Source organism: Heterocephalus glaber, unplaced genomic scaffold (assembly GCF_053883595.1).
Source record: "Heterocephalus glaber isolate CG9 unplaced genomic scaffold, H.glaber_assembly_v1.0 deba00001724, whole genome shotgun sequence".
NCBI classification, from domain to species: Eukaryota; Metazoa; Chordata; class Mammalia; order Rodentia; family Bathyergidae; genus Heterocephalus; species Heterocephalus glaber.
Genome location: NW_028258435.1, coordinates 1 through 16,638, shown reverse-complemented (window position 1 = coordinate 16,638; position 16,638 = coordinate 1). Strand labels below are relative to the sequence as shown.

Here is a 16,638-nt window from a genome sequence, read left to right as displayed (position 1 = left end):
TAGACTTAGTTCTCCTGCCTACAGCCCAGCTAGGACATTCCAGACATAATTGCATTTTGGCCTCTGGTCACAACTGAGACCTCAGTGATCCCGCCCACCCACCCCCCCACCCCCCACCCCCCACCCCACCCCGGATGCTGCAATCTGCAGGACAAGACCACACCTGTGGGAGATGCCAGGGAGGAACCAAATCTTCATCTGCATAATTCCTCATTGTTCTTAGATTTCCACTGCCCCCCAGCTTTTTTTACACATTGTTTATCCCAATGTGAAGTACTGAACTCTATTTTTCACTTGTTACATTTGTTTCCCCATGTACTGAATAAAAGGTGCTAGAAGCTAGACGGTTTTTGTCTTTGCCACCCAGAGCAGCACTGATCAGACCCAAAGCTCAGCTTCTTCTCAGTCTCATTTGTCTACCTTTCCTGTAATTCACTGTGTGCTGCCATGGCTCACAGGCCACTAGGACTTACAGCGGAGGTTCTGGTAATGTCCCCTTCCCCTGTTCCCTACATGAGAGTGTTCATATTTTGCAAAGATGAGGGGAAAGACAGAGGTTGGGGCTGGTGAGGCTTCTCAGTGATTTTTCATGGAGATTTTGCTGGTTTCTGAGTGATGATGTGGGCTTAAAAAATATATGGACCATTTGATTTTCAGATACCTAGGCAATCAAGGTGATATTTGTGTTATCATGCTTTTTGTGTGTCAGGAAAAAAATTGTCAGTTGGGAAATAATGCTGTCTTTTTTTTTCCTTAGCATTTAGACTTTAAATATAATGACTTTAGTAATAATCCTACTAATAACTATATGTGTCTTGGTAAGATATACTATTTTTTCCACAGTATTGACCATTTAATCATTGAAGGTGTTATGTGAAGAGAATATGATGACTCTGAGAATGTTGCTGGTACTGAAGTTTTGATGGGATCCAAAGAGGGTTAATGGTTCCCTAATGATGAAAGTGGACCAAGGTTATTTGCTGGTATCTTGATAGAACAGACTGTGTCCTTAAATGTATTTATCACATGGCTCTACTTAGGTTCGGGTCAAAACATCACTGTGTACGTACATATTTATTAATGGAGCTTTCCAGGTATGCAGGCAAGTGATAAGGAAGGATAGATAACACCCTTGACTAACACTGAGAAACCATGAAATTAGAACTGTGACACTGGAACTTGTGTTCTCAAGTCTTTTGCTCTCCCATCAAGCTCTTTCCAAGTGCACAGAGATGAGCTGCTGTTACATTTCTCATTAAAGATGTTGTTTCCAGACATCAAGGTAATTAATGATACTGTTGAAATTCTTCTACTGAAATTGTTTTTGGTATGTGTGCGGATGAAATAATGGCCAGCTTAAGTGGGAACACTCAGCTTAATTGAGGGTGATTCCGCAGGTGGGTGACCCACCTAAGGATTGTTGCCAGAACTGCATAAAAGGAGGATAGGAGGGGAGGAATGCTGGCTGCTGATTTTCCAGGAGAAGCTTTGTTGTAACTGGAACTCAGTGGCTTTTCTTGCTGTTGCTCCCTCAGTGGGTGGGGGGATGCTGGTCTTTGCCTTTGTCTTGAGCATCACTCCCTGGTTCCAGTGCAGAGCCCTCAGTGTTCTGGCACAGATTGTTCACCCTGCCGGCATAGACTTTTGAGCTTCTACCACTGTCCCTTGGGCCTTTTGGTGCAGATTCTTGATATGAACTTGCATGAGACATTGCTGAGGGCTGTAGACCTCTGGCTGGACTCATGTGGAATATTATGTGGAAAGATCTATTGCACTTTTCTGGGTTTGACTTTTTGGGAGAATATTGTAAGACAGTCCTATAAATTAGTATATCCTGTGGTAAATCTGTTTCCTTGGAAACACCGACTAGAACAGTATGTTTATAGGTAAAAATAAATTTGTAACAGTAAACATGGATTTTTCTTTATTTGCAGGTATAGACATGCAATGAGATGTGCACCAAACACTGGGATTTTTAGATTTCTGTCAAGACCTTATAGTAACCCTTTCAACTGTTGGTCAGCACACCATGTAGGTAGGTGGTTTCATGTAGGTTCTGATGTAGGCCCAAACCACAGCACAGCTTGGCAATCTTACTGGTTTTACCTTCTCAAGTATTCTTAAGATGTATTTTCTAAAGCCTTTGCAGATTTCTATCATGAGATCACAGTTAATCTAACATCAGCCTTTAATGGCAGACATTGCTGTTATGCAAACAAGTGCTGATGTAGACCAAAACTAAAGCACAGACCACCTGATCTTCAGATCACATGAGGCAAGTGGTTATGGTTTCCCTACCACTTGCCATCATGATTTCTTTGCCAGTATTCAGGTGACGAATAATATCCTTAGGAACACTTGAAACCACGCAGTTTCTTTTCTGTATTTCAGAGAGAATGTGTAACCCTGTAAGGAGGTTGCACATATCCAAGTATTTATCACATAGACCCAACTATAGTAATCATAGGAACTAGGCAGATATTCCATGAAGAAATGTTGTCTTATCTGACATTATCCTTGACCTTGGAGAACCACAAGAATCCAGGTAGAGTCCTGTGATCATGGATGTATAGAAGCTATTCAACAGTTCCTGGTAGGTTGTGTCTTGATTCCTGTCAAGGGTTAACAGTGAACTTAGAAAGTTCATTATCAGGAGATATTTCTGTATTAGAGTAAATATTTTCATGTACAGCACATGCCAGACCGATCATTAGATCATCAAATATGTGGGTCAGTGATGTTTGTTTCCCTACAATTTTTATCATATGATAAAAAAATGTAAGTATGTAGATAAGGAATGCAGTATTTCATATTCTAGAAACCATATTATTGCATTATCTTACATTTAGAGAGAATTTACCCTGGGAATTTCAAATGACTTTCATGTACTTAGGTTATTATTATGCATTTATGCATCATGGTAGTTAACAAGTTAAATATTAGCAGTCATGAGATAATGAGGTTTGGAACAATGATGTTCATCATAAAATAATCAAGAATACAAGTAGTGTTGATGAGTCCAGGTAGAAATGAAATCTTGCAATAATGACAATAAAGAAAGTTATTTGGAGGGTCCCAGTAGAAAAGTCTTACCATACATATACTTGTCACCCATGTTTTTACATTTCCATGCAGATACAGTGGTAAGTCTCATGATGACCAACAGTGGCAGTTTGTTGAACCCATGGCCATGATGATCAAGAGGGATATTGTAAGTGTGGAGTTCTTACATTTATTTTAGCATGTTTCCTGTACATATTTAGTAAAGGAATGATTCTGTTTACCACTGCTAGTAACAAGTAGCTTATTATATAAAGTTTTGATAAACTCTGAATTTAATCCTAGGAGTTGTGGAGGCATATGCAGGGATCTATGTAAGTTATTCAACTGATCCACATTACAGTATTGACCATAATTTTTTCTACAGGTAGCCAGCCAAGAGAAAATGGTGTGAAGAACATCTCTGACCTTGAAGTTCTAAAGATCTAAGTACTTCAGTTGGTTTCCCTGATGATGGAGGTGACCAAAATTTTAAAGTTGTCCTTTCTTTCTCCTCTCAGTAGAAAGACGATGCATCCTAAACACACATCTCAAAGTGTTGTCTAAGATTCCAACAGTTATTAAATTATAGTGATTGAACTTAAGGATGGTAATTTATGAAATGTTATGACTAACCTGGAAAGTAAGAAATTGTCCCTACCAAGATGCCAACAAATAACCTTCAGATTTCTTGGTAACGTGGATGGGATATCTAAACACAATGTTACCCTGGCTTTTTGACAGGTATCCCATTAAGTTTTATCCTAGTGTACAGGTTTGTGGACTTGAAATCATTAGAGGCATTTCTTATTTTTTGGTATTTATATCATGAATGATGCTTTTGAACTCCTGTGGTAACCTCTGCTTAGAACACAGTTCAAAATATGATTTCTCAGTAATGCTTTTTGTAAACATGAGATTGTACTATGGACTTATTTAGAGATTGTGATAGGTTATTGTATAGGGATGTAGGTCATTGACCATATTTCCTATCCCCTAGTATTGACAATGGGAATTTTGCTAGTGTTTCTTCCCAACAAGATGTTATTTCTTAGTAGGCTTTTACCTCAGTGTTCAGCTTTAGCCATGTAATTGTGATAAGAATATGATTTGTCATGTTGAACGCTATGACCATGGGAATGTGTCAATATCTTCCTTGAATGACATAGGTTCCAAAATCATTTTTCATGATTTGATTTTCAAGTTCCTCTGAAGACACTGTAATTATCCTACCCACGGGAGTGAGTAAAGTCCATAGAGGGTTATGAGGTAAGTGCTGAGGTACTCTAAACCAGATCTTCATCTATAGAGGAAAGGGATGAGGGTGTCCTGACTATTACTAGATTTAGTGGTCACTGCTCCTATAAGAAATAATTTTGTCCTTCACAGTTCTAGTAAATATGAGTTTATCCTTTATATGCCATAGGGAAAATTGATGTTTTAGCAAGGACTGCTGAGGGAGTGATTATGAACTGGTTAATTGAAATTATTGTGGAACTCTAGGACTGCAGTAAGCATAGGTTAATTTCCAGGGTGTGGAGATGACAAAATATGGGCTCTCTGACAATACTGTTTTTGTTTGGTGACTCCAAGTATCCTGAGGAGTTTAGCTGTCCTTTAGCAATGGACATTAAAAAGGGAGTGGGCTCATGTTCTGACACAGCACCTTCTTTGCCAAACTGGCTTTGTATTTTTTTCAGATGCCCTTCAAGAGAACACAGTGATCCAGAAAAGATGGTTGTTGCAGTCACCCTAGTAACAAAGTAAATGATAAAATGGTCATAGTCCAATGAAGGCTGTTTGATCTTCTATAATCCTGGCAAGTTCCTAACTAGGTGCTCAGATGTTAAGGTCTTGGCTAGTATATTAGTCTGGGATGATAGTCACTCACTAGTGACATCTCATTTTCAGCAATTCATTTTATGACTGTGTTAGGTTTTATTAGATTCCACCACTTCTGGTGATACATGTTTTCAAAACATATTATCACCTTAATATTACAAGGAAACATCAAATGTCATTGCATCTTTTCTGGAATGTAATAGATGTAATATGCTTGTATTGCTACTGGTGGAGAAGAGATTTATGTAATTTTCACTGAGTCCATCTCTGAAATATTGTCCTTGGAAGGTTTGCATGTATCACTGAAGACAGACAACACTCTCTTACAAGGCTTTATCCATGGAAGCCTTCAAGTATCTAGATAACGTAAGTGGATGCTGAAACGATGAAGTGACATAGGGAATTTGAAGTTGTATAAGTGCAAATGAGGCATATACCAAATCAGAAGTCTATGACAAGAGTCCATAGATGGGTGACTACATCACAGCAAGCAAAATAAGTTTGTAAAGTAGAACACTACTGATCTCTCTATAAGTGCTAATGTGGGCATTCACCACATCACAGGAAATCAGATCTTCATATACAGGGATGAGTGATGAAGATGTCCTTGACACTTGTTACTGAGGTTTTGTTACAAGTACTAATGGATGAAATGAGAGACATGATGAAAATATCTAGTGAATGCAATACTGCATTTTGTATGAGACAGAAATGAATATTGAACCTGTACAATTTCAGAGATCCATCGCATCATGGTTGGATGTAGACATGGTGGTGTTACAACACAACAGTAAACGTTGAAAAATTTACAGATGGCTCTATTACACATTTGGACGTGCCAGAGAATACAATTTACATAGAATTAAGGACTCTATTAACACATAGCTGAAGGATGCCTTTCTGTTTCTGGGTGAGGGGCAGAAAAAGTCAGTGACATGGAAGAGCAAGATGAGAGCTAAATGACAGTTTTCTGTAGGTGCTTTCAAGTTAATGGAAGTGATCAATTGAATGAGTGTGTTCAAAAAACCTTGAACAAACCAAGGAAAAACAAAAGTATAAATTACAGCCCATTGGCACCCATCTAATCTTCAATATCCGGGTGGTTAGCATAAGGGTAATAGCCTAATGAGATGTTGTCATGTACTGGATTCTTATGCTGGGAAGGTCACTGTGACTGTCGAGTTCTGAGCTGACCCCACATTCACATATCAGAGACCTTATTTTCAGATGTGATTTTCATTGTTGATAGTGAAACTCTGAGGTAGTCTCCTTTATTTGGCAAGTGTGAGGTTAAGGGGCTCATTCCTATCAGGGTGTAGAATCAGGTGCTACTGCATCCAGGCCCAAAGTGTGCCTTTAAACTGGCCATTGTAAAGGGGAACAAAAGAGGGTGGAGGGGGAGAGGAAAGAAAAAAGAAAGAAAAGAAAATAGAAGAAAAAAATGGAAGCAAAGCTTTTGTAAATAAAGGAGAAGGAGAGAGGTAGAGGGAGGGGAGGAGAATGGGAAAAAAAGAAGAAGAAAGATACATCATGAACAGGTACAAATTCCCTGTGATGAATGCTATTGTTATGTTTACCAGAAATGTACTAATAAATTTTTTGCTTCAAAAAAAAGAACAACAACAACAACAACAACAACAACAACAACAAACTAGGCATTGTAGAGAAAAAGCAAGGATTCAGATTATCCTAGAGTAGTTCCCTGAGATACAGATTGTAACAGTCTGTCCGGTGTCTGCTCAGGAGTGTCCATTTTCTCTTCTCTGGCTTTCAGTGTGCATAAATGAGGGTCCTTGTAGTGGTGATGGACACCTGAGTAATCCCATGATGTGCGGACTGTGCAGATGGAGAAAAAGAAGGGCATAGGATAAAGTACAGGATGACTTCTTTCAGGTGTGTTTTCTAGACCTCACAGCCAGGAAAGGCCAGACCCTGGAACCTCACCAGGATCCAGATAGCAGCAAGTATGGCCTCCATCACAGCACAGGAAATGGATCTTCCTAGGCTTCAGTGGAGCATGTTGGGGTCCTGAGTGTAGCCGATACCATATTTTGTGTGAATAAATTCAAGTATAAAAGACTAACAAATCAGAAATCTAGTCTGTGTGAGTTTTCTTTTTGTATAGGGTAGGAAAAGTACTGTTCAAGGTCCCTGTGTCCTGGCATTGCTTACTTACTATATGCAGTGACATGCTTGAGTATCAGACAGCTGAGAAAGAAGCACAGGAAACTTGCAGGCACCCACTTGATGAAGATCAGAGCCTTGGGATGATATTCTTCCCTCAGTTTCAATCTGGTATGCGGTGGAGTGGAAGCCTCCCACACCAGTGGTGGTTGTCAATGAATGGAGCACATTGTATGCTTGCAGAACATGCTGTATCCTTTTAGCATGGTCTTGTTCCTTTTCCCTTCATGGATACAGAGTGATCAAGAAGTTGGTTGATGTACACTTACGGAAGGCCAGGGAAATACCACCATGGATACTAGCTGATCACTAGGCCAGATGTCTGTATCCAGGTCAGAAGGAGCCTCTGGCTAACCTGGTATTAACATGTTTCATCACCAGGTATCCTGCCAAAAGGTCTTGGGAGATGCTGCTACCCTCAGCCATGCAACACCTTCTTCTTTACTGATGTACATTGTGGGAGGGCACTTGGGCACACTTTGCTTTTCCCCACTGATTCCCCTGTGTGCCAGTGAAGGTGAAATCTTCCCAGTGGCTGCTGGTAAGTGTCCCATTTTCATGTAGGGGAACTGACCCGTAATGTAGTTTTCTGTTGGCTAGGTGGATGGGGAGGCCAGGATTCTTGCTACCATCCACTATGAATATTGAGCCTTAGAACTTCTGCAGGTTTCCCTTCAAGTGAGAAAGAATTCTCTTACCATATTTTTTCTAGGAAACACCCCTGAGGCTGAGGTGTTAAAGCAAAGGGGCCACAGTCTAACACAGTGACCTCCACAATACTCGCATGGACTAAATCAGTATTCTCTGATGTCATATTCACAGGGACAGTCTTGTCACAGTGAGCAGCACAGTATAATCATGTGGATGCATACAGACATCCAGGTAAGTGTGGGCTTGTGCCCAGGCCACCAATGAGGTCCTGCCACTTCCACATGTGTGAGTAAGTGACAAAGGTGTGGCTTGGCATTTGTAGCCCACTGCTTGATTTGAAGTTGCTCAAGTAAGGAAGGATGGAATCCACAGCAATGCCACTCTCTGGGAGGGGACACTTGGCACAGCTTAGGTGAAATGGATGGTAAAAGAGTGAGCACTGAAGAAGACATGGTGTCTAGGTTTGGTTGCTTGCTGTGTCCCAGCCCGGGGAGCTGTAGCACAGGAGAGTCTGCAGGGGTCCACTTAGGAGAGGTTTGGCTGTGGGGACAGGATTGTTTTCATGCAGTTATCCCAGCAGCCAGGTACATTTTCAGTGTGAGTCAGTGGTTTTTGTGGGAATTGAAATGCTCATTGACTCAACACTGACTTTGTGTTCTCCATGTTTTCTGCAGGTTCCTTCAAGGGAAGATGAGCAGACTATGGCTGGAACTGCATGCAGGTGTCAGGTGAGCATCAGCGTGTCGGTACCTCATTGGGCACCAAGTGATGGTCTGTATTCAGATGGATGTGAAGAGGGTGTGCATGAGGTATTCGCATGTTTCCTAGACATGCACCCTCTAAGGTCTTGACTACTGAGTGGTTCAGAGTTTGTGCCACACTCAGCATCGTAGCCTGTTTTTCTATGACAGATTGGCTATCGATGGTGAACCTCTGATTCTGCCCTCTTCATTGACAAGTGTGGTGCTCTGTGCCTTCTTGCTGTCACGAGGAAGCATCAGATGCTATTGGTTCCCTTCCAGGAGAGATGATGTGTATTTCATACTTGTCCCACTAGGGGAGTAAGCAGGGCATGAGGTCACTGTGACAGATTGGGTCCCTGAGATGGGGATTGGAGTGAATTGGGAGGTATCTTCTCAAGGGCATCCATTACCATGGCATGGCTAGTTTGTTGACAAGAAGGAGGGAGGAGCGTGGTGGTCGTGATGGAATCTGAATGATAGGATGACATGGGAGTTGTACAGATAGACACGGAGGAGACCACAAAGGGTAGAATCTCTTGTGCTTCTTTTCCAGTGAGGGAGTCCCAGCTCATGGTGAGCCCTGAACATCACCAGGATCTGTATAAGGACAGCCATGGACCTTCCCTGCAGCATAGGCAGGGAATATCCATGGCCTTCACTAAGTGATATTGGGGTCCCTGATGTGGAGTCGTGGGGTAGTGGTGTTGCTGTGACTTTGCTTTAGGTTCTGGAGCCCAGCAGAGCAATGAAGGAAGAACTGAGTCAATCCACTGACCCTGAATTTTTCCTTCGTGTATAGTGAAGTAAAATGAATGTTGATCTTCTCTACATCCTTGGAGTGCTTATTCTTTGGTCCAGTGGTGTTGTGATGGACTACCCTGCCCAGGAGAAAGCACAGAATTCTTTGCAGGTCAGTAGTTGATGATAATGAGTCTCAGGATGAGAGTTTTGCACTCAAATTGCTTTTGGTATCAGAGTGAAGAGAAAGCCTTTGTGCCAGTGGTGATGCCAGAGCACAGTGCAGTGTTCTTGCACAGCAAAGGATAAGGTTTTAGCATGGTGCGGTTTGCCTTCCTTTCAGATATCTGCAGTGATGAAAAAATGTTTGTTGTGGTGAGATTGCTGATGATAGATGAGACCTCTGTGCATGTAGCCTGGCTACAGGGCATGATATTCCTTAGAAAGGTAAAAAATGAGCCTCTACGTAACCTGGCCATGTGATGTTTTTTCACCATGAATGCTGCGAGGCCAGAGTCATGATCAGGTCTTGTGAGATCTTCAGCCATGGAATATCTTAGTTTTTTCTGATGAACTTTGGAGAAGGGACTTTTCTTTTCCCTGCTGTTTGACATGTATGTCAGTGGAGGTAAAACAATAGAGACTTCTCAATGGCTATGAGGCTGCATCCCATTGTCATGTAGAATGGCTGGACCATTCTTCATGGCCAAATGTGCTTTTCATGCTCACAGTCAGAGAGAGGAAGGTAGAAATTATTGATAGTATCCAAATATTCATCACTATAGTTATTGACCCTCAGAACTTCTTCATATTTTCATTTAAGGGAGAAAGAATTCTCTTAGCAGGCTTTATCCTTGGAGTTCTGGAAAGACCCATGTCTTTAAGCCAGTAAGTAGTTTTTTTATAAGTTCTTTTATTGGTACATTTTAGGTATACAATTCATTTACATTTATCACTGGATCCTTGTACCTGGACACGACATATCTTGGTTCTTATTTTTTTCCCCATTACCTGTGCACCCTTCAAACCCTCCACCCTTCCCTATTTACATAGATTTCATTTCCATTTTTTTTCTTTTCTCATAGTTTTTCCTTTCCCTCTTTTCTGTTTCCCTTCCCCTCCTTTCACTCCTTTGTCTTTGGACCTTTTTTCTTATTTCAAATTATCAATTATTCATTTTAATCATTTTAACCCTCATTTACTCTATCAATTTCTCACACTAGTGAAACTATTTGGTATTTACACATGTGTGTCCTATTTATTTCACTTAAGAGTATGGCCTTGATATGCATCCATTTAGCTATAAATGACTCTAGTTTTTCATTCTTTATGGCTGAGTAGTACTCCATTTTATAAAACAAACACATTTTCTTTATCCAGTTTCCAGTCGATGGGCACTTGGGCTGCTTCCAAGCTTTAGCTATTACAAACTGTGCTGCTATGAACATGGGCGCACATATATTACCGTGGTATGATTCTTTTAATTATTTTGGGAAGATACCGAGCAGGGAAATAGCTGGGTGAAATGGGACCTCTAGTCCTAGTTCTTTGAGGTATCTCCACACTGACTTACACAGTGGTTGCACCAGTCGGCACTCCCACCAACAAGGGAGAAAGGTTCCCTTCTCCCCACACCCCTGCCAGCATTAGTTATTGGTTGATTTCTTGATAGCAGCCATTCTTTCTGGGGTGAAGTGGAATCTCAGTGTTGTTTTCATCTGCACCTCTCGAATGATGAGTGATGTTGAACATTTTTTCATATATTTGTTTGCTGCTTTTACTTCCTTGTGTGAGAAATGTCTGTTCATTTCAGATGCCCATTTTTGAATTGGGTCTTTGAATTTGGGGGTCTGATTTTTTCAATTCTTTATATATTCTAGATAGTAGTCCTTTGTCTTAGGTACAGCTGCTAAATTTTTTTTCCATATTGTAGGTTGTCTGTTATCTCTGTTGGTGGTTTCTTTTGCAGTGCAGAAGCATTTTAATAAGATGAGATCCCAGTTGTTGATTCTTTCTGCTAGTTCCCGTGCTACTGAGGTTTTGTTCATGAAGTCTTTTCCTATGCCAATATCTTCAAGAGTTCTACATAACTTATCTTCCAGCAAGTTTAGTGTTTGTCTTAATATTTATATCTTTAATCCACTTCAATCTTAGTTTAGTGCATGGTGATAGGTGTCTGTTTAGTTTGAATCCTTGGCAGGTTGAAATCCAGTTGTTCCAACACCATTTATTAAATAGGCTATCTTTCAGGGAGGACGATTTTAGTGAAACTCAAAGAAGCTTAGATCACATGACAGCACCCACCACACCACATGACCTATGAGTCTAGGTCAGGGTCCCCATTGATATATGGATGAAGATCTCTTCTACTGGAGCTGTTTCCTGCTGACAAGGGGTGAATATCAGGGCTAGACCTGGATCTGATGAGGCCTGTAGGAAATGGGGACCTCTTCCTTTTGTCATACTGGCTGGTACCCGCTGCATGATGAACTCCTTGACTGTCTGATTGGTGAATGCCCTCAATCGTTCCTGCAAGAAATTTTGAAAACAGCGAATCAGGCACAGTCCAAAACAGAGAATTAAACAGATAATACTGAGGGGTCCCAAGAGTAGTAATAGCCAGGTGAGCCATGAGCTCCAGGAACCAAATGTACCCCACCATTGATTAGTAGCTTGGGGGGCATATCTATCTGGCCCATTGAGTTTTAATTTTTTTTATTTGACATGTAATTTTTTTATTATTTACATAAGTTTTACAGAGACAGCTGGATGTTTAGGGGCTGATTTGTGATAGAAATAAGAGACTGTTATGGAAGAGATCATAGCTCCTGATCTAAGGGCCCCTGTGTCATGTTCTTGCTCTTAGAGAATTAGTGGAAAAGTGATAAACACAATTTATATAATCTTTATAATCCTTTTTTTTTTTTTTGAATATAAAATGTGTACGTAACTGAGCAAATGTCTTTTGGAGGCCAACATACCGATGAGAGTAGTGTTACTATGAACCTGACTTCTCCTTTAAATTCAAGGCCAGGACAATTTGATTCCTGTATCTCTCAGTTTTTGGAAGCCTCCTAGATATATTTAAAAATAAAGAGAACTGATAACCTCCACAAGGACCCTGGCCAACTTGAGGCGATCAAGTGTAACATAAAAGGCTTGATCTTTTTAGATATGGGTAGGTATCCAGGAATATGAGCACAATGAGAAGAGGCATCATAAACAGAGAACAAGGATTACATTATTTTAAAAAGAATAAATCTTGTAGCTGCTGGTATAGAACTTATCCTGACTGTGGCTGACAAGGAGGTGATTTTTTCCCAGTACTCTTACTTTATGGTTTTTGCTTTTTTCTTTTGATCACTACACAATAGTTAATTAGTTACCACAGAATCAGAAAACACTTATCTAAAAGGAGAGATCTGGAGACCAGTGGTTTCTAGGATTGGGTACCTGTAAAGAACTTCTTTTAATTTTTTTGAAAAGAATCTGTACACATTTGTAGCTAATTAATGATTTTGGCTTCTATTTAGTACCCAAAGTTTTGTCTTTTTGAATGGCTGTGTCATGAGTGAACCAAAAGATTTTAATGGATGGGCTATGTCTTAATTTTTCTGAAGTCTAGCTTTATTATTATGTCATTGTTTTATACCTCTTTTGGTTATTTTTTCTGCTGGGTGTTTAAGACCAAGTTAAAGCAAGACCTATGTCAATCAATACGAACCTCTTGTTATCTATTAAGGTCAGTTAAGTCTCCCCAGGCCATTACTTTGGAACCATGCATAGTGCCTCTCTGCTCCTCTGTCAGTGTCAGCCGTCTGGATGGGTCATGGCCTTGCTTGACCAAGTTGCTTTCAGTGAAAGCATTGGAGATATTTTTCTTGGTGACTCTCCTTTGGCACACAGTATATTTCTGCTGGTGTCCAGCAATCTCCCAGTTTAGGAGGTTGAGTGACTTACCAAAGATGTAGGACCCTGTAGAGAAGGTTCCCTCATGTCCTGGAACTTTGTTGACCTTGAGGGGCCAGGGCCAAAATATTGGCGGTCCTCATAGCCCAGTTACCTTTTAGTTCTGGTCTCCAAACTTTAGTTGTTTGAACATCCAGAAGAGAAGGTCAATAGCGTTAGCATCGTAACAAGAATAATGAACTTAACTATTATAGTTTTACCAGAATAGCAAGCATTTTGGAATTTAAAATATAGAGAACTGTTACTGTTATCAGTCATGTTGTTTTTTAGTAGTTGAATTCCTGTAGAATATTAACAGAAAAAGAACCACAAATAAATATTTTAACATGACAATTATGATGACTTTACCTTTGTATCACATTTAAATTCCATCTTGATATAAAATAGCCATTGTTAAATGCACTCATTTTTTAAAAACGCCAAAAGATTTACCTAAATTATTATCTTTAAAAAACAAATAAATAAAAAAATAATCTTTTGATAGGATACCATCTAAAGAAAATAGCCCATATATGTATCTGTTATCATAAATAGCTAGAGTGTATGAAAAGGAAAATACCTGAACCAAAAAGAGGTTATTATCATAAACAAATATTAGCAAACCTGTACAGTCAGAAAGTACAAATACATTTAGTACACTAGAAAAAATAAAACCTTGTTATTGTTGTTTTTTACAGGATATTTAGTCCTTTGAAAATGACCAGTGTAAGCACACAATAATAACATATTTAAAATTTATCCCTTTGATGACAATTGATATAAACAGTAAAAAAATAATTTAAATGATATTTATTCCTGTAAGTCTTTTATAAGGCTATGAAAACTATCAGGTCAGTCTGTTGTAAGACAAAAACTGTTGAGGTCCCCCTAGTGAACAAAGACTGGAAAATATTTCCATGTGCCCGCTCCCTTTGTTCACCAAAGGGAGCATGCCTTGAACTTAATAACCTTTATCTATAAACAAAACAGCTGTACAATTGGACAAAAAACAAAGATATAAGACAATTTCTAAAACTAGGGTGCACTCAAATATATTTAGCCCAAAGGAATTATAATCTCTTTATAATTTTTAGGTTTATAATTATCAATAAGACTATTTAAAACTTTTTGTAAGTCAATTAACAGAGATGTCTTGTAGAATTAAAACCAGAAGGAAGGAAACCTCTATTCCTGTAAACCTTTTATAAGAAACTTGAAACCAACAAGTAAACATATATATTTCCTTCATAAATCACTTCCACACACCTTCTTTATGTACCTAGGCCTTTTGGTCTTGTCCTGCTAACAAGACAAACATATAAAATCCTTTTATATCAAAAATATGTCTTTTACTTTATAGCTTTTTAAATATTTGGTCTCCGACTCACTATAAATTTTTATACTTTTGTCCATCATTATCTCATCCCTAGTGGTCTTTGTTAAGTAAAATAAAGTTCCAATTCCTGTTTAATGGTTTAGACACAGGTGGTTTTCTGCCACTGATAGACAGCCCTAAACACATGAGAGTTAAGGCACATGTCTCACAGGTTTGTTCAAGGATTCTCACTTTTTTCTTTAGTTAGGATGTTATCTATAGTGGAGCTACAAATCAAAGAAGCTATATAACCTTTACTTTAAACAGCAGAAGCAATGGGCTAAGGAAGTTTTTAAAGGATACACTACCTAGTTTGCTTCCACAACTACTTTAATAGCTAATCTATTAAGCTTTAAAACTTTTTTCCTAACAAAAGAGTTATAAAGTGGGGGAGGTATGAGCAGTGAGTGATCAGCTCAGGCTAGAACGATTTGAGAAGAACAGGTTTGACAGGAGAGGGTTAAAAGCATAGTTAGGAAAGGCTTGTATGTAGGGCATTTCTGACCATTTGCCATTGCGTTGACAGAAGTTGTGTAAATCACACAGTAAGATAAACTTGAAAGTGCCATTTTTGGGCCCTGGAAACCCATTCTCTAATTTAACTGAGGTCAAACCTGATTGTAATAGAAAACAAGTCTTTTGGGCTTAAAGTCTGTGTCCAAACAATCCGAGGGGTTTGAGTTGTGCCAGAAGGCAGCCCGGAGTGTTGAGGGGCGAGGTTTGGATTGTTGGCCCCCTGAATAGAGCGGGTGAGAGGAGGCAGCCCCTGGGCGAAAGACAAAGGGGAGAAACGTCCTTGTCTCCTTTGACAATCTCCGAGTGAGTCTCCCAAAGGAGAGAATGAGAGGAGTGGGCCAATGGGACTTCTAACAGGGGCAGGGTCTTGGGCCCAGAGGCCGTGGGGTTTCTCTGACCAAGCGCTTGGATTTCTGAGAAGTGCCCAGAGGGGGAGAGAACACGAGAGAGAGAACCCGATGAGAGGAGGCTGAACTCCCTACTCACCCAGACATGGTGACCGTGTGGATGTGTAGCCCCAGCAAAGGCAAAGTAGAAAGCCCAGAGAGGGTCCTGGCAACAGCAGATAGGTCCGTGGAGATGGCCAAAAGGTCAATCAACCCCATCCTGGGGGGATCATCCATTAATGGATGATCTACCATCCAAGTCATGGCATCAGAAATGTCAGGTAAAAGGGCCGAAGGCCAAGACCAGACCAGGAGACAACAAGCCTTTATTAGGGGAATAGATGTGCCGGGCTGTCTCTGAACAAAGGAGAGAAAAAAGCAATATGGCCAGGGCAGGGAGAGTTTTTATATAGAGATTGGGGTGGGGTTTGCATTGACAGAAGTGGGGTTGAGTGGGCTAGTGAGTAGGAATGGAGGAGCCCATGAGGTCACTAGTGGTAGGTGAGCCGAGATTAGGTTACTTCCCGGGGGGGGGAACAGGGGCATACTCTGAAGAAGGGTTTATTCTTTGGTGGGAGCAATCATCTTGGCATGACATCACACAGGGGAGGTGGCAAGGCACCATAAGGAAGAGGGCAGCTACTACAAATAATAGCTGCTGAGGTGGTGGAGACCTATCAGCCATGAAAGGAGGCACTAGGGATCATGCAACATCTTAGAAAAAAGCCTAGAGTCCCAAGAGCTGATGCAGGAAAAGAGGCAGATTAGAGATGTCGAGAGGAAATTGCCAGCACCCTCTTACCACTTAACGTGGCCACCTGGATCCATTGCTCCACGACCCTGGCCCTGTCTCCAGCACTCGTGCTGGACCCTCAAAGCAGGAAGTTTCGAGTAGTTGGTCATGTGATTAAAATGTGTGATAGTGGCCTGAGCGGTAGGTGCCAGAGGTTCTTTGCACATTTGTTTTTTTTCGGAACAGATCGATGCCCAGTCAGTCAGGGCACTACATTCTTGAACAGCTCCTGTGGAGGAAGACAGCATCCCACGGTCAGAACCCACCCCAGAGAGTCGATGGCTTCAGCCATCCACAGGCAGGTGGCCGTGGCCTGAGCTGGAGATCAGGAAGCTGCAGATATGGACAGAGACTTCTGCAAATAGCCGGTGTACCTCCACTGCCCACTAGTGATGTCCAACTTATGACCTAGGACCTAGCACT

General features: G+C 40.6%; 1 long non-coding RNA gene across 2 annotated transcripts; it reads left to right on the top strand.

Moving 5' to 3' along the window:
- The first annotated feature begins 138 nt into the window (after nucleotides 1-138).
- On the top strand, nucleotides 139-9,697 carry LOC147821619 (uncharacterized). Of its 2 annotated transcripts, XR_015446761.1 has the most exons (8): nucleotides 139-1,282; nucleotides 1,935-2,035; nucleotides 3,136-3,211; nucleotides 3,428-3,519; nucleotides 4,244-4,308; nucleotides 4,740-7,947; nucleotides 8,391-8,444; nucleotides 9,259-9,697. It is a non-coding gene; the product is annotated as an uncharacterized LOC147821619 (long non-coding RNA). The 2 variants fall into 2 exon arrangements; XR_015446760.1 differs by having other exon boundaries at nucleotides 1,935-3,211.
- Nucleotides 9,698-16,638: the final 6,941 nt, after the last annotated feature.